Source organism: Grammomys surdaster, unplaced genomic scaffold (assembly GCF_004785775.1).
Source record: "Grammomys surdaster isolate TR1022 unplaced genomic scaffold, NIH_TR_1.0 143, whole genome shotgun sequence".
In the NCBI taxonomy this organism is placed as follows: domain Eukaryota; kingdom Metazoa; phylum Chordata; class Mammalia; order Rodentia; family Muridae; genus Grammomys; species Grammomys surdaster.
Window position 1 is genome coordinate 1984383 of NW_021604601.1, and position 18996 is coordinate 2003378.

General features: G+C 41.7%; 1 pseudogene; it reads right to left on the reverse strand.

Moving 5' to 3' along the window:
- Positions 1-12909: 12909 nt before the first annotated feature.
- LOC114618618 lies at positions 12910-13226 on the reverse strand (annotated as a pseudogene).
- Positions 13227-18996: the final 5770 nt, after the last annotated feature.

The window sequence follows — 18996 nt, forward strand, 5'->3', positions numbered from 1 at the left end:
GCACAACCACCCAGATAAAACTCAAGGCCAGCTGTATCCCTCCAACAAGCTGCTTGCCAAAGGCATAGCCATGAAATTCTCCAGTATCCAACACTCTGGTGAGAAATCTGTGCTCAGAACAGTCTTCCTCATGCAGTCTCCCCACGTCCCATGTATGGCCCTCCTTCAATAATTTATCTCATGCGTTTACTATTGTGGCCTTGAAGCAGAACTAACTATATCTGGCTCGCATCCCTCCCTCTGTATAATCCTTGAAGGCAACCCCTGCCCAGGCTTTGTACATGAAGTAAACAGGGCTTGTAGGAACAAGAATGCAAAGCAGCTGCAAAGAAGCAGTTCTGACAACAGAGTTCATGAGAGAGGTCATGGTTGGCCCCCTGAGAAGTTCTTCAGGAATAAGATGGACACTAGACTGAACAGAAGAGACATGGGCCGTGGATAGGGAGGTAAGGCAGAAGCGAATGAGAATAGGGTTTGCAAGGCATCTCTCCATCAGCACAGGCTGAGGAAAAATGACGGTGGTATAGGCAGGGTTGGTTCGTGGAAGGGAAGGCTTCTCTGAGCAGAGGTTGAGCACTGCGGTACTGAGAAAGAACAGTGTGGCTGCTCTTTCCAGCAAGGGCTCCCTGCGGTTCCCACGGCCAAATACCAATGTTCAATATATTTTTGACTCATTACATTAAACTTCCTGTAGAAAATGTAACAATTCAAACTGTAATAATGTGTCTCCTGGCCATAAAATTAGAAAATTATGCCATTGAACTAGAAACCCAGAGTCCCCTTGTTTACCAGGATTTCACAGAAGGTGTATAAGACCCAGCCTCCAGGAGAGAGATTGTAGAACCCAGAGGACTTGAAATGGGGCCACCGGGTAATCACCACTAGGTGGCGCACTCAATTGTTTGTTAAGCCTCTGACTCCCTGTGCCAACCTCTCAGACACCAGGAAAGGAAGATGGTCCCCCAACCTTTCAGCTTCAGGCTCCCAGAATGCTCTGTTTTGTAAATCGTTCTGAAGACAATGGTTCTTGGAAACTCCTGAGGGCAGAAAGTGGACCATCTCATCACTGGTAGCATTAAAGACAGAAAGTGGAAGACTTTTCTTGTAATCATCTACCACTTCAGCAGTGCCTGGGAGGGTCTTACCTAAATGTGTCTCACAGATGGCCTATCTACCCAGGATCCGAACACAGACCTCATCATCACTCCGGGTCAAGGAGTGTTTCATTTCTGTCAGGGTATGGAAAGCAAACAACGCCATGTTTACCTTTTTACCTTGGCTATTAGGAAATTAGAGCTTCATGCAATGTTCTTTAAGTACTTAGTTCATTCCAAGTACATAGTAACTTTCTAATTGTCTCATTATAGAGTTCGTATTTTATGTTTTTTAAAAGATACAATGAAAAAAACTTCATCTTTGAATCATTTGAAACTATGAACCTTAATTTTAAGTTTATTTTTATTTTTAACAGTGTCATACATGCATATAATGAATTTTAATAATTTCTGCTCCCATCACATTCCCACCTCTCCAGGCTCACCTCATTCTCCTTCAGAAACCCTTCTTCCAAATACATCTCATCTCACTGCCACCCATCACCTTCCTAGAGATACTTTCTCCTTGAAAGATAAGAAGTAATGTTAAAACATGAATAATCCAATCGACTGTACTAAGGACACGTGGTTCTTTGAAGAGATAACAGCACAGGTGTAAGCATGTTGCTCAAATGGTTAGCAGCAAATGGGATGCTCATGAGAATGAGCTTGGATAGTTTCTTTAACTATCTTCATTTACTGGGCTCATGGCTTACATTGGCCCTGAGGGGGTGACATCACACTGGGTAGATCAGAAACAGGTTCTGAGTCTCAGCAGCTGCTCAAGCTGATAAGATAAGCATCTGATCTGGGTGTTGATGGTATTGCCCACTTTGACTCCCTTCCATCCTTGCAGGGAAGACATAGCAACTGGCTGGTTTCCATCCACAGTCAGGAAGCATGGAGATGACTCTGGTCCTCGGTTCACTTTCCCCTTCATTCTGTCTTATTCTACCACAGTCCAGCATGAGAGATGGTGCCATTTCCAGGTGAGCCTCTTATTAAAGCTCTCTTTGAACATCCTCATGCACACACCGGGAGGTTGATCTAGGTGATTCTATATCCCTTTGTGTCAACAATCTCAGCCAACCACCACTCAACTCTTCACAACATGGCTACCTGGAGGGCACAGTCACCGAGCCTCCACACTCCTCTGACCCTGGCAGTCCTGCTCTTTATGTCTGGTTCTCTTTTGATATCCTATACCTGGACCACAGTTCCGAATACTCCTGCAGCTCCAGCCAGCATCCTGGGAAAGCCTCAGGCCCCAATAGTTCCACTTACCTCCTGCTAGTCCATGGGAATCTCACCTGGATACTACCACTCTTCCTTAGGGTTTACCCTTGTTCCTTCATGAGACAACCTCAGCAGTGAGCCGTTTCTTCAACTTAGGGTTTAAACAAAGGCCTGTTGATGGCTCTGGTTTTTCCTCTGCCTACTGTACTCTGATGTCTGGGCACCAGGCTGTATCTGAGGTTCCTCTGTCCCCCCTCCTAGTGCCTAGAATATTCCCAGCACTCAACAAATGTCTAGTTGTTGTTACTATTGTTTCAACTTTAGCCTTAATTACATCAGTAACTCACCTATGAAATAGAGAACATAGGGCTCCTGGGAAGATTCAGTGACTATAAACATAATGAGCAGAATGTTCTCCCATATTCTAAGCACTTGATACAAGTTAAACTTGTTGATAAGCTATTGAAGTAATGATAGAGTCCCCATTAAAAATTGAATTCTTCACTTACCTAGTGAATTTTCTTTTTCTTTTAAATAATTATGCATTCAATCCACACCAACAAGCCAGTGCGGTAAGTTATAACAAACAGATTCGTATTGAACAAGGCACCCACCAGTCACAGACAGATCTATGACATCACTGGACATACAACACGTATGGAGGGGCAAGACCCAAACTCCCTTCCCACTGGCCCTAGGCTCACTCCTAAAGCCCAAGGCAGCACAGTGAGTTTAGTAAGTGACGTGGAGTAAGTGACCTCATACGCAGATGTAACCCGGCATCTGTTTCCGGCATCTGCCAGAGCAATTTCAATTAGCTTCCAGAACAGATACCACTATGGAGCTGATGTTGCACTTGCCATTTAAAGCATGGTGGGGTGATTTTGTTTCATAAAGCCGTGCAGGTCTCTTGGATTGGAGAGTACATCCCATTTGTGAAGATGAAAATGATATCATTATGTTCTAAGGAGAGTCTGTAAGTTACAAATCAATCCCAGTGGCCAAGGAATCAGAAAAGTTGCTTTTCTCCCCCAGGCTGGCTCTTGCAGTTCTACGGGGCCTGTTCATGACAGCCAATGCTGAAAATAGAACCAGACAAGAGGTCCTACTTCCACAGAAGCTTCTGAGCACCTCCCCACCAGCATATCAAGATGGGCAACTTTATAGGAAAATAACCCTTCTTACTATTCCATTACCTATGTAAACCTCCTATTTGGAGGACGGAATCCTTTCAGATAAAGAATCGGGTTCTTTAGCTAAATGACTGTCTACAAGGTACTACCTCACATAACTGAGATGCACCAGTGCTGAGAGGAAAAACCCTGCTGGGGGATGGCTCAAAGCTCTAGTGTTGGTCTAGCAGAGTTGAACCTCTGGGTTCCATCCTTAGATCTCCAAAACAGAAAAGGAGAAAAGAAAAAAATCTGAAAGGCTGAAAGATAGACATTCCTCTGATTATTTTAACTAGCTCCATCTAATAGAGATTTGTTAACAATAAAAATGAGATAAAAAATGTTACTTCCCTCTCTGTCTACCACTGTATATTCTGTTACAGTATGGCAGCATATGAACAGAATTGATCAGGTCAGAGAGTAAGTGTGTGTGTGTGTGTGTGTGTGTGTGTGTGTGTGTGTGTGTGTGTTGCTATTGCTTCTGCAGCAGACAGCCCTGGATAGGAGGAAGGGAGGGAGGGTGGGAGGGAGGGAGGGAGGGAGGGGGGGAGGGTAGAAGGGGCCATGCTTGAGCATCTGCCACATGCTAGACATGCTAGGCTCATACTCCTAGCTTTGATCATTCCATCCTGTGGGCTTCCACTGAGAAGACTAAGCTCAGACAGGTTAAGGTGAAAGTCTAGCTTCACACAGTCTACAGGGTCGCAAGGCTTAAACTCACCCAGCTCTTCAGGTACCAGCCTATGTAGCATTTTTTTTCTTAACATCAAGCAAAGGTTAAAAATGTACCCTCCCATCTGCAATAGGAGTTCCAATGACAAAACTTCGCGCCCTGTCACGATGCCTCTTCACAGTTAATTGTTATCTATTTAAGAAATATCCAACTGCAGACATGCTCAGTCTACACCAAACACGAGCACTGTAGCCAATGTTGTTCATGTCATTCTACTGACACACATTTCTGGCACATTTGGGAGAACTAAACATTTATCAATATTTGGGTTTCACCAGCATAATATGTATGCAACGGCTTCCCTCGTTTTTGGAAGGCTTTAATAAAGTTCATAGTCATGGATAGAATACTGAATAACCACCTCACATCTGATTGGTTTTTTTTTCCCTCAACTTTATTTTCGTGTTAGGAGAAATGAACACTTCCCTCCAAGTCCTAGAAAAACAGGCAACCTAAGGCACGGGATAAACCTCATCATTGATCTATTTTTAAGTTAATAAATATTTAAAGGCACACATTTGTTGAATCTAATCTTAAAAATCAGAGCTCTAATGTATTCCCATGGTGTGGGTGAAACCTAATTTTAAATCTCAACCAGCATTTAAAATCCAGAAATATAAATTGTAAAATCAGAAGCAGAGCCGGCTCTGCTTTATTTAACTGCATTTTAACATACTAATTTACAAGTGTGCTTTCAACCTGCTTAGCTTTTAAAAAATAATATATATGTATATATAAATTTTAAAGTGTAAAATCTTAAGTACACAGTTTGATAAATTACTATATATGCTATATGCACATACCCATGCATTCAATACCCAAGCAGAGACATAGAAAAGATATAGTATTCCATAAAGTTCTCTTTGGACGTTCTCCAGTCAATTCTGCCCCATCTGAACGTTTAACATTATAAATTACTCTTAACTATATTTTGTCTTTGCAGTCGTGTGAACATAAGAATGCCTGCTGTTCCTTTGGCTGCTCAGTAGAGTTTCTGAGATTCTTCTGTGTTGCTTTAGGTGCTAATGGCCACTGATTTGACTTTTACCTTCTTAGACAACTAAAGGCTGTCTTCCTTGTCCCAAGGCCTTCTTCCTTGTCTCACAAACCCCGTCAAGCATTCCCACCACCATCCCAAGCTACAGACACTTCTGAGTCTCCCCAGACTAAAGTGTTTAAATCAGTTTGTACTCTGCTTCTTGCATGTGTCACTAGTTCTAGGGAGGGACATGTAAGTGTTGATACCTCCATCCTGTACAGCCACTGATGCCTGGACAGAAGAAGCAGAGAGGACAGACAGCTAGTTATATGATGGATGAATGTCAACCAAGAAGCAGCCAGGGAAAATGGAGCTAGGAAAAAAAAAATGATGGAGACAAAGACATTCATTCACTTTCACAAAGCTCTTCTCCTTAGTTCTCCTTCCTCATTCCTGGTTTTCTACTACTATTCCACCATCTTCCTGTCATCTTTTTACTCCTCCTGCCCCCTCCTTTCATCCTGAACATCTCTTACCCTCACACTTTGCTCCCTTCTTCTAGGATGTTTTTATTTTTATGTTCTTGCATTAGTTAATTCATTTGACCAATGCTTAATGGAACTCCAGGCTTCTGAGTTTCCCAAAGCATCCTTCTGGCCTCCATTGAGAGAGCAGGTGCTGTGGGTGGTGCTGACTACACAGATGTAGTGGGGAGAATATGGGTAGGCTCCACAGCCAGGAGAGAAGAAGTGCTCTGTGTGTGTGTGTGTGTGTGTGTGTGTGTGTGTGTGTGTGTTGAGGGAGAGGGTAGGTGGACCTATGTTCTATGACTTGAATGTGAAATGTCCCCAGAGGCTCATGTGTTTGAGCACTTGGTCCCCAGATTTTAAGACCATGTACGTGAATGAGATTCCACCCATAGATTTTAATAACCAAGCTGTAGCTCTTCCTGGTCTCCAGAGAGTATGTTTCTATTAACTAAGAAGTTCAAACGGCAGTAAAGCTGGAGTGCTCACTGCCAACACACACACACACTCACACACACACGGGAGAGAAGTTATAATAGTTTCTCCTTGCATTCTTTGCTGGCTTCTGACAAGTATACATGTGACTTTGATTCCCAGTCTTCTTTCAGGTCCCTGTCTTGCACCTTACCCCTGAGAGTTTGTATCCTTCATTCCAGAACTAGACCTCTCTGCTTCTGAGTAAATGCCATACTGACTGTGGGCCCCAGACAGTCTCCTCATCTAATTCTTTCCAGCGGCTCTCATCTCAGGGAATCCTCTGAGATCACCCACAAGCCTGATCAGCATTCCTGTAGCCACAAGAGAATAGAGGGCAGAGTCTGCTAAAATGTGAATTGCAGAATTTGGTCTGTCTCTTGAGACTGATGCTATTCACAGGCTCCAGGAGGGACTGAGGTCTGATTTAAAGCAATGGCCTGGTGCTTGAATTGTCAACATATTCTTTTGGAATGTTGGCATATCCAGATAGTATAGGCCCAAAAACCATTGGTAAGGATACACATTTCAATCCCAGATTTACAGGAAACAGCATATAACAGACACTCATGCAAAGGATGCTATCGGATTATATCTCTGAGCATAGTTCACATCCAACACTGTCCAGTGTGACAAATGCTCCAAGAACCTAGTCACTACACCAAAGTATGTCATGTCTTTGAACACAGTCTCCATTGAGAGGAGATTTTTTTCCTATTATTTTCCTCCAGAATGCTTATCATCTAAGAATCATAGAAATTGCAATGGATAGGAAGCTTCAGGTCCACTATCCCTTTTTTCTTTCTATGTATTTATTAGCCAAGCACATACATATGGAAATGTGAACCTGCACATAGACAATGTACAATGTGTAACAAGAGATTTGTGCCCGGCATGCTAACTATTTCATAAGTGAAAACATGATGCTCCTGGTTTGCAGAGTATAGCATGCACCATAGTCTGTATCCTTCCTGATTTGTGGGAGTGCCTTTCCAATTCTTTAAGGAAAACTCAGTTACAGTTGTGTTGACGCAGACTGGGCTCTCAGAAAAGCTAAATCTTAAGATTTGTAAGGAAAATAACTGTTCTATATGAAGTAAGTGTCTCCCAACAGTGATGCAGTTAACATGCGCTTCTCTATGCAGCCTAGTGCACATATAGAGTTCTCTATGCAGTCTAGTGCACATATAGAGTTCTCTATGCAGCCTAGTAGACATATAGAGTTCTCTATGCAGCCTAGTGCACATATAGAGTTCTCTATGCAGTCTAGTGCATAGATAGAGTTCTCCATCCAGTGTAGCACACAACAGAGTTCTCTATGCAGTCTAAAACATGTATAGAGTTCTCTATGCAGTCTAGAACATATATGGAGTTCTCTATGCTGACTAGCACATATTTAGAGTTATCTGTGCAGTCTAGCACACATAGAGAGCTCTGTCTTCAGATTTGTTTGGGCTTCTGTAACAAAATGTCAATCACACTCAGGATAGCTCCAACCACAGAAATGAATGGCTCACTGTGAGGAAGCCAGGTCTAAGACCAAGGCTAGCAGACCTGGATCCTTTGGGGGTTTGTGAGAGAAGGGTATTTTCCACACCTCTCTCCATGGTTAGACCATCAGCAGGCATTTTCAAGTTAAATTCTCTCTGTGAACATATTTATCCACAAATTCCATTGATTTATATGGACCCAAGTCATTAAAATCATTAAAATGAACTCTTTTAAAAAACGATAACTTCATAAAAGCCAGCATGAAATAAGGTTGTGATCTGAGGTGCTGGGGTTCAGAGTTCAACATAAATGAAAATATAGACTCATATGAAGCCCTACCAGGAAGTTTAAAACATAATAGCTTTTAGAAGAAGCTGTTGTGATGGCTTAGAAGAAGCATAGGGATATACAGCTTTCATCACAGCACTCTGGGAGTTAGACATGAATGGATCTGTGTGAGTTCCAGGCCAGCCTGGTCTACATTGTACGTTCTGGGCTAGCCAGAGCTGTAAAGGGAGAACCTATCTCAAGAGGGTAAAAATCATTCTTAGCAATTGGCTAATGTCACTGTTTCTCAGTTTTCTCATCTGCAAAATGGGACAAACAAATATAATGTAAGGGCTGAATAAATACATATTTGAATAAATCCATACACTATTGTGTATTTTTTTGACAGTGCCCAGCTTAAGCAGTACTTCCCATCTTTTACCTACTGCATCTGTGCTCCAGTTCTTCTCACTCATCTACTAACTGGTTGTTTGAAAATAGTAAAATAATTTATTGCAAAGTCATCTGACACTTAAAAACATAAATGGAATTATAAAATATGTCACAGCACAAAAATGGTGTGAAGACACGCGTGTCTTGGGCCATCCCTACACAGTAAATATTGTGATCACACGTTTCTCTGCAACCATCAGGGCTGCATTAATCACACCCAGGTATGCTTTATTTTGTTTTGAGTCCACGGGAATAAGCTCTAGCACTGTGAAACAGAAAAGGGAAATCCAGGAGGGATCTAGATGTGTCTTGTCGGAATAAAAGAGCATCAAATGTCACCTGGCCTGATTTTCTGTACACACTGCCACAGGGCTACCCTAGCTATGTGTCACAGCAAAACCCTTGCTATGGAGGCCCATCTGCCTATAGACAGCTTCTTCCTTTTCTTGCACAACTTTGTCTATGGGACCAAACAGAACCCACCTGATTTCTCTTTCAAATGTGTATCCTCCCATGTTCAAATTCAGCTGATTACTCATGACTATGCCTGAGAGATGCAATTCCAGACTAGGTCTTTTCTTTCACGCCCACACAGCCCTGGTGTTCCCTACTCCTCCATTCACTATCCACACATCTCTCATGGGAACAGATTCTTCCTCCTGTGTCATGTGAGCTTTGCTCCTTACAAATGTAAGTTTCTCAACTTTGAGATGCATTGTCCAGGGCTACAAACAACCTTCATAGTCGTTTTTCCTTATTTGGCAGTTTCAATTCCTCTTTCTGGCTTAGGTGACTGAATGACAGTACTACAAAATGCTACAGTCCAACAGTGTACATTCCACTGAGTTTAGCAAGACATTAAATTATAAATGGTTACTTTTGATGGCATTTCAACAGAGTTTTTAAAAGTGGATTAACATTTTTAAATAATATTTTATCTTAAGAATTCCATATATGCATGCAATATGGATTGATCATATACAGCCAACTCCTCCCCATAATTCCTCCCAAATTTACCTCTGACTCCCCATCCCTTCCCAACTTTGCATCTTTTTAAGTCCAATTTGTGCTGCTCATATACACCAGGGTGTGCTCAACCTACAGGTGTCCATTCCCTTAAAAGAAAACTGACTGTCCCTCTCCTGGAAGCCATCCATTTTCGGTACCTTCTCAGTAGGATTGGGAGCCTTGAGGCACATCCCAGATACTAGAATGTTGACTGGCTCAGTCTAGTGCAGGTCATGTACAGGTAGCACAGCTGCTGTGGTAAATGCTGTCTAAAAGGCCCAGGTCCCATCAAGTCCAGAACCCCATCCTAATTCGCTCTTAGAGTCTTTCTGCATGCTCCCTCTTCCATGACTGTCCCCGGGGAGGAAGGGTGTGATACAGATGTTCCATTTGTTGTTGATTGCTCTACAGCACTTACTCTCTGCACTCTGAGAAGTTGTACTTTCTGCACTGACTAGTATCTGTAGCAGGATACTTATTCTGCTACATTGTATTTGCAGTGGAGCTCCGTGATTAGGCAGTAGAAGAGGAGGTGGAGCTGGGAGAAGAAGAGAGGAAGGGGAGGGGAGAAAAAGAGGAAGAGGAGGGGAGAAATAGAGGAAGGGGAAGAGAAGAAGGAGGCTATCAGTCATGGAGAACCACAGATGGCTCTGCCAATCCACCATGCTACATCCACAGAGCTCAGCTGAACCCCAGACAATATCTGCCATCCTGGCAGTACCCGGTAGAAATGAGACTCTTAAAGCTTAATGATTATCTAAAGGATTTATATATTTAGAAATGCTCAATCAACAAGATGTCCACACATTAGAGTTGTTACACAATATCTAACCTTTTGATAGAAGTTCCTACCTAGGACAGCTTTCAACCTATCCAGCTTGTTCCTGGGCAGCCACCATGTTCCGAGCTCCGGCTAACTAGATGTGCAGGCTCTGGCACCCACGAGATGCCAGCATGGTGGCTGCCCTGGAACAAGCCGGACTGGGCACCGTTTTCTAAATATCACCCCTATAGGTATCCATTACACAAAGAAACTGCTCTAATGTGGTCTGAGAGCTGCCTTTATCTATGAACAGAAGTTTGATACTCTGTCCATTTAGCAACATAATGGGACCAGCTTCACCCCTGGGGTCTACAATCTCAACCATGGGTTCTTGGTTCTCATAGGTTCGCAAGTATAAAGTAACAGGAGTGCGTTTCCTCTATGGAGTGGGCCTTAAATCCAATAAAGTTTTTAAAAAATGGATTAATGTCATTAAAGGCAGCTGAGAAGATGGCTCAGTCAAGAAAGCTCTTGTCTCACAAGATTATGACCAAAGTTCCTATTTACAGAACCCTTGTAGGAAATCAAGCATTGCGGTGTCTGACTATAACCCAGTGACAGAAAGAAGAGAGGGTGAGACAGAGGACCCCTCAAACTTCACCTAAATTTCTAGGCTAATGAAAGACCCTATCTCAAACACGAAGTGGAAGGGACCTGAGGAACAACATACACACACACAGACACAGACACACACACACAAACACATATGGACACAAATATATACACATATATACATGCACATTTATAAATATGCACACATGCGTGTTCATACATACACACATACAAATACACATAAATACACACGTATGAATGCACATACTCATAGACAGATATATGTATAGGCATATAAACACACATACAAAATACACATATACACATACCCATGCATACACATAATACACACACAAATACACACACACTCAACACATGCTTAGGCATGCACCCATACATAAATACCATCCACACACATGAACACAACACATGCACACACAGAGACACAAGAATAAAAATAAACAATAAATATTTAAGAGAGATTCTTTCCATCCACCTCATTTTCTGTCTATTCTGTTGTTTATGTGAAAGCCTTAAGATACTTATTTTCCAAGTAAATTGCATGATACTTTTAAGACCGCAAGCATTACTAACAGATTCTTCACCATCTTTCCTGCCAGTACATTTTATAAGGTTAAAACGCTGCTAAAACCAGCAATGTGAGTACTACATTGACCTAGTACCGAACATGACACAGATAACAGAGACCACTCATAGAAATACCACCACATGGGTCTGTCTCCATTGCCTCAGGAAGATGCAAGTCAGTGGCCACTCCTCAGAGCTTTGGAAGTTCTTACTGGCAAGTATTTTAAGTTCCTATTCTCTTTTTAAATTTCATTAAGAAAGGGAGCTATGCTGCTCTCCGTGTTCCAGTTGCCCAACAAGGCACACCCAGAAGTCTCACTAACATCAGTGTATGCACTTTAGGAGATCTCCGTGGGGCACAGTCTCTGCGGTGTTCATAGGAGGTGCATGCATTCGGTGAATTTGTCAGTCCACCCTCACCAATTCAGTGAAGCTGGAGCTTCATTAAGTCCATGCATCAAGTGAACCAGAAAAATTCTCCCAACCAAGCTGAGAAAAGGATCTGGCATTTCAAGGAACAGATGAGTCAAAGCTAGCCTCCGCACTTGAAACCCAAAACTGAAATTGGATCTCTGTCTAATGCTGCTGGCACAGACCTCGGCGCTGAGAACTCTCCAGAACTGCCACTAAAATCATCTGCCTCCTGAAAGTGATTTTGTGGATGCATAGCATTTAACCTAGCAGGGAAACTATCTTCTGGCTGGAGCAGCGTGGAGTGAACACAGTCAAATTCTCACACTTCTGCCTCCCTGAGCCATGGTTCCAGATGCCTGGGGCAGCAGACACGTGGGACCCACAACACAGCCCAACAGGACCCACATCCACGAGTGGGCACCACAGCACCACAACTGGGCTGTGGATGGCTGTCCCGAGTGAAAGGAACCCGGGCCCAGGAGCAAGGCCAAACACCTACTGTCCCTTTAGGGTATCCAGGGTTCAAGGCCTGTGCTCGATCAAGTACCCAGCTGCCTCTCACAGCCTACCACCTCTCAACAGTTAAGGGCCTTTTAGTGGTAATGGGCAGCATCCTTGACATAGGGAATTCTAATTAAAACAACATCGTCAAGAATAGAAGTTGCTTCCTGGTGTTTATCCATTGCTTGTAATGGGCCAGTGAACACAAACTAAAACACAGGTGAGTCTTGTTTCTGAGACAGTGATAGAATTTTCCCAGTGTTTAAACATTTTCATATACCCAGTCATATAACTCTAAGTATAAAACCATTTAATAGGTTTGAGGCGACACCCCCATTTTTATGGAAAACTATACATTACTAATTAAGTCCAATCTTATCTTGAGAAAGGGAGAGCAGTGTTAGCATGTATACAACCAGAATTGTTACTTTAACAAGATCATATCCAGTTTACTACAAGTCAGTTTTGCTTAAATCAGGACTGTCCAACAAAAAACACTGTTAGCCATTCATGATCTGAATTTGGTATATCAATTAAATTACGGTATACTTTTAAAAGCCATGAGACATTTGTTTTATAATAAATAAGGTAGTGGAATTACTCATTAGTAGCCTTTTAAAGATAAGCTATTAGGTCTGTCCTTTCTCCCTTCTTAATTCCCGCAAAGATCATTTTTGTTCCAGGGATGTACTTTTTTTGGGATTCTCCAAATACTCCATCAGGACATCCTCTCCCCAGGTGATGTACTTGTTCTTGTTGGCATCTGTGCAAGAGAATCCAGCATTTTGACTTGTCTTCCACCCAAACAGACCGTGGACGTTTGGTCCAGTCTTATTTTTGCCTCCCTTTTCCATAGTGTGGCACTGAGAACACTTCTCAACAAAAATCTTCTTGCCTTTTTCAACTTCACCCATTTTTAATTCACTCCTAGCTGGTCAACATCACACAAGTTGGACCTGAAGGCAGACATCCCAACACACTTCTTCCAACAAAGTCACACCTACTCCAACAAGATCACACCTCTTAAACCTTCTAAAGTACTTCCACTCTCTGAAAACTAAGCATTCAAATATATAAGCCTATGGGAGTCATTCTTACCCAGATCACCACAAAGTGGGGGTGGGAATGTGGGAGGTGGATGGGAATGGACACTAACTACTATACTTATATAAAAAAGAAATCAATTCGGCACAACTCACTTTGGTAGTTTTACAATTTCTCCAGTTGTTAGTGTTTGGATTAGTAATAAAACAGTACTTTTAAAGAATACTAAGTCAATATTTTAGTTTAAATATCGAGGTTTAAAATAAAATATTTCAAACCACCTACTATGGTCAATTCAGACACAGAACTGGGGAGATGACTGAGTAGACAAAGCACGTGCTATGTAAGCTTGAGGACCCCAATTTGGATCCTGAGCACCCAACTTAGCAGCTAGTGTTGTGGTGTACACCTGCCACTCCGTTTCTGACTGGTTCTGCTGAGTTGGTGACTGGCCAGCCTAGTCAATTGCTGAGCTTCAGGTTTGGTGAGAAACTCTGTCTCAAAAAGAAAGTAGGAAGAAATAGAGGAGGATGCCCACTGCTGGCCTCTGGCCTCTCCATATACAAACTCAAGAGTATGCAAAGCTGCCCCCATACACATATAACACACAACACATACACACATGCATCCACACATGCAGTCATGCCCACACACATGCACACTCACCTGAATACTACTTGTGTGTCCTCATCAGCAAATGCATTCCACAAGAATTACTAGACACTAGTAACTGCCAAACTTAGAAATGTACACATGCACCCTGCCAAGATGTCAGTTCCTTCACCAACCTGCTGCCTTCAAGCAAGGGAGACTTTCGTGATCAATGAGTGTTTCATTCATAATTACACTAAATATCAATCTACCAGAACTCACCATGACAGTTAGTGTAAAGGTGTTACTCAAGGAATTGGAAGACTCTGATTAGAGACTTGAATTCATTTGTAACTAGTCATGTGATATTGAGCAAATGACATTCCCTGACAGAGCTCCAAGACAACCAGTGTGAAGAGGCCAGGCCCTGGCACTGGAAGATGTGGTCAGTGGAACACAGCGTGCCACCTATTCACACTCCTGCCGTCCTTCAACTCAATGTGTTACTATCAGACTAAAATGAGGAAAAATTTAAACACTAACCCCGCAGCTTACACTAAGGGTCCTCTCAGGAGAATAGATGCCTCTAGAACTATATCATCTCAAAATGAGAAATCCAATGAAAAAGATCCATTTGTCAATAGATACCGAGATTAACATCTATAGACACCTCCAAGTTCACAAAAATGATCACACTAAAAATGTTACACTCCCCCCCCCGCTAACACATCTGAGGCCATGAAATATTAAATTAATTACCAACAGTAGACTTCATTTAATTAATCAACCCTCAAAAGTCAACTTCATTTCTTCTGCAATCACCCAGTGCTAACTTCTTTATGATGTTGTTCCAAAGCGGGACTAAACATACAATTGGTTTCCTTTTTTAAAGGAACTCTGTAAAAACGCTTTCTGTTTGGTGTCATCTCTCACTGAACTTTGAAATTTGCAGTGATTTGTGGAGTCTACATGTATGTCCTTATTCCACTCATCCTCATTAAAGGTGCTCTGCTTCAAATGTCTCTCGGCTTTACAAGTTCTATTCTTTCACTGTGCCCTCTCTTCCTAACTGACACATTGTATTTTAGCCCTAAATAATTCTCTCTTCTTTTTCCATTCTTAGCTATCTAACCCCTACTCTACTGAATGAGAAGATTTTGTAACTATATTTGCTTCCAAAGCAGCACTTCAGACTTTTCCAAAACATGATACAATATAGTATAGATAAATTTTTTTAAAAATGTGGCTTTTTTTGGTGTCTGTCTGTGTGCACATGCATGCGTGCTTGAACACCCATGTGTACTCATGGTGTACACATGGGTGAATATGTGTGTGTATTTATTCACCTGTGCTTGTGAATGTAAGGAACCAGTGATTTTCCTCTTTCACTCTGTGTTTATTTTTTCTTAAGACTTATTTATTTATATTCTATATGTATGTGTGAGTGTCTGCATGTATGTAGATGTATTATGTGTATAACTGGCACCTGATGATACTAGAAGTGGGTATCAATTCTCCTGGAACTATAGTTAACAGATGGTTGTGATATACCATGTGGGTGATGATAATTGAACCTGGGTCCTCTGCAAAAGTAGCAAGTGTTCTTAACCCACTGGGTCTTCTCTCTAGCCAGCATATCTTAATTTTGAAACAGAGTCTTTCTCTAAACTTGGACCAAACTTGATGTTTCAGCTAGACTGATGGCCAGAAAACTCCAAGAATCTACCTGTCTCCACTCTTACTGTACTGGAAATACAGTCATTGCTATGCCAGGCTTTCTCATGGGTGCCGGGTACCCAAACTGAGGTCCTCATTCTTAATGTGGTGACCACTTTACTCACTAAGCCATCTCTTCAACACTCCATCCCCCTAAAGAATTTTAAAGAAAAGAATTAACAGCTTTATCTTCAACCATACACTTTTCTGGTCTAGATATTCTACTCAGAGAATTCAAACTATTTTGTCAGAATGATGAAGTCTCATGGGGAAAAGAACATTTTTTAAAAAAGATTCTGCAATCTTTAGCCTGTCCAATCTCAGATGGGAGTGGATGATATTTAAGGGGAGAGATTTTACCAGTTTTCAAGCTGTTACACAGTTCTCAATATGTACTAAGACATTTGTAAAATGCAGAATATACTGTATTTGACAAAGTAAGAGAGCAAAAGTGAAGGGAGGGAAGTGGGCTGCTGTAATGACGGGTGACGTGGACAGCTGCTCCGGGCCTGTGGAGATGGCACTCCTGCTCCATTCTGCTCGGTCTACAGCCCTTCCTTGAGGATAATTGAGTGCTAATTCAAGTGGATGAGGCAATGGACCAACATGAGTTTCATAAAATATGAATGCTCTCAAGCACACATTCCTTCCGGCAGCTGCTTCTTCAGGATAGCCCTGGAATGCATAATCACATTCACACTGAAGTAAGCTGTGTGTCAAGTGTATTCACTGGTCAACAGCAAACCATGGTTAACCCTTTTGTCCCACTTGAGACAAGACAAACAGTAATCTTAGAGAAAAATAATGCCACCACTTCCTCATTGTCTCCATATTTCATGCCTTTGGTAACAGTACCACAGTTGAGGATTATAATCTAGAGTATGGTTGTCTTCAAATAATATGAGTATATGGTTATTGGTGAAAGTTTGAAGAGGGGACCCTCAAAACATACTAAAGTTTATTGCACTATAACATCATTGAATAGATGCCTATATGATAAAAAAACACGAGTGACAAGTTGGTGAACTACTATTCTACAAAAAAAATAAATAAATTTAACATGAGTTAGCGAGTTGTTCAGCCAAGTGTTTGCTTTTAGTCCTAGCAATTAAGAGGCAGAAGATGGCAGCTCTGTATGAGTTCAAGGGCAGCTTGGTCTTCATAGTAAGTTCTAATTTAAGCTATGTAAGACCTTGTCCCAAAGCCAATAAACAAATAAATAAAATTAAAACATTGTGCTGACCATAAAGAAACATGATGATCTAAAATCAGAATGAAATAGTTGCCAGTCCCGAATCAAAAAAATATGAAAAATATATGATTTATGCTGTTTAGGATACACACAATAATGGAAATTTATAACCTGCAAGTTTATATGGCAGGCATGGGAAGGACGCTGTGATTTATTTAGTCTTGGATTTTCATTTTCTAGTGAACAGGCTGACAGAATGCCTGCTGTACACACTAGTCTAGAATAAGAGACAGATCCTAAAGAAAAACTTCCTTTAGAAGAGTAGCTAAACAGCCTCATCTGCCTGGAGTCAGGTTGTACATGCCACAGGAGACCCATGGAAGTCTAAAAAGGTGTCTGCAGACTCTCATGGTCTGTCGCTCAAAACCGTCTTAGTTCCATCTCACTCACAAGAAAAACTCACATTTATTTTTGAACACACCATTGCTGATAATGCCTCATTCTTACCTGAAACATTCTAACCTGCTTATCTCCCATTCTGACCTGGAACATACAACCTGTTTGCCCAGGTCACCATTCAAACATACAGTCCAGGGTAGAAATGCTTTGGTGGATTTTTTTCTGATTTACCTACAGAATTCTCCTTCTGGGTGGGCCCACCTCACTTCTGCCCTCATCCACAGGAAGCTGTGCTTTGTTTTCACACGTCTTGATTCCTCCACATCTCGACAAGATGTCCTATCATTACCCGACAGAACATCGAGACCTGCGATCAAGCCCTGACAAGCCTCATCTCATTAGTGCCTTTTTTAATCATCAAGGGTGACAACCCATGATGAATTATGTCAAAACACGGGATTCTAAATGAGGAGAGGGAAGGTGGGAAGAAAGTGGCACACTCTGAGAATAGATAATGTTTCTTTGCCTCGTTTTGAAATTAAAGAGAAAGAAAGGCAAGCTGAGGCCAAAGTGTGCTCTGATCCAGAGAGGGAACCACCATGCCAAGATGAAATGAAATGGGATACTTGCTATTTTTCAGTTCTGTTTTTTAACATGTCTTTATGTAGTAAGAACAGAAAGTTTGTCTGAAACACAAAATATATAATAATAATAACAATAACAATAGTAATAAATTAATAATAGTAATAATAATACAAATCTCTGGCATCTCATACTTTAGACAGCTGTTATGGTCACCACTACAACAGCAAAGTAGATGCAGCTTTCCAAACCCCGGACGCCTGGCCAGTCTATATCCACAAACCTACTGCCTCTCAGTGAACTCTCTAGATCTGAGCAAAGGTGAAAGCAGAAGTAGGTGGCAAAGGAGGGCTCAACACAGAGCCATTAGAGGCCATCATGCAAGGACACATTCACACTCAGAAGGAAGCATCTTTGGCATCTGTCCCACCCACAGGAAGCTCTCCACAACCCGGAGCAAATGATGCAACAACCAAGAGTATCTACATGCCTGCTGACTTGACCGTTGTTCTCTGCTGATTACGGGTTTCCTGCCTTGCTAACAGTAGGTTCCAGAAAAACTAGATAGTAGAGAGCGTAGAGTGGAAGCCCTGAACAGAACACAGAACTCCTGGTCTTAATATCACTCAGAAAAGGAGCAATGCTGGGGCCTGGCTGGTTCAGTGAAGCTTTTATTTAATGAAATGCAATTTGAGTTTATGAAAATGTCTTGATAAGTATCTAAGCGTATGCTTTAAGAGAGAGGGAAAGAGACATGTAAGAGGACAGGAGCACCCATCCTAGGAGAGATGGGGGTGTCTTGATGGAGAGTCCTATGTAAACCTTTAAGGGAACAAATGAAGTGAAAAGTTAGGCAAAGCTGGGCTCATTCTTTCAGTACTTCAGTGACCAGAAGCCTGACTGAAATGCAAGCCCACAGTAGACTCTTCTTACTGCTAAGCCCAACTCAGGAGAAAAATTTCTTAAGTTGAACATGAGGCCTCAAAGGTGTTCAGAGCAAAGTATTTGGATTTGTACTTCCTGCCTCCTCGGGTATTTCTCTCATTAAAATACCAGGTTCAATCTAGAAAAGGAGATTTAAAAAAATGAATTCCCCTCAATTCTGATGAACTATATATTTACATTGGATTAAACTTATATCTTCTTTAGTAATTAAAGCC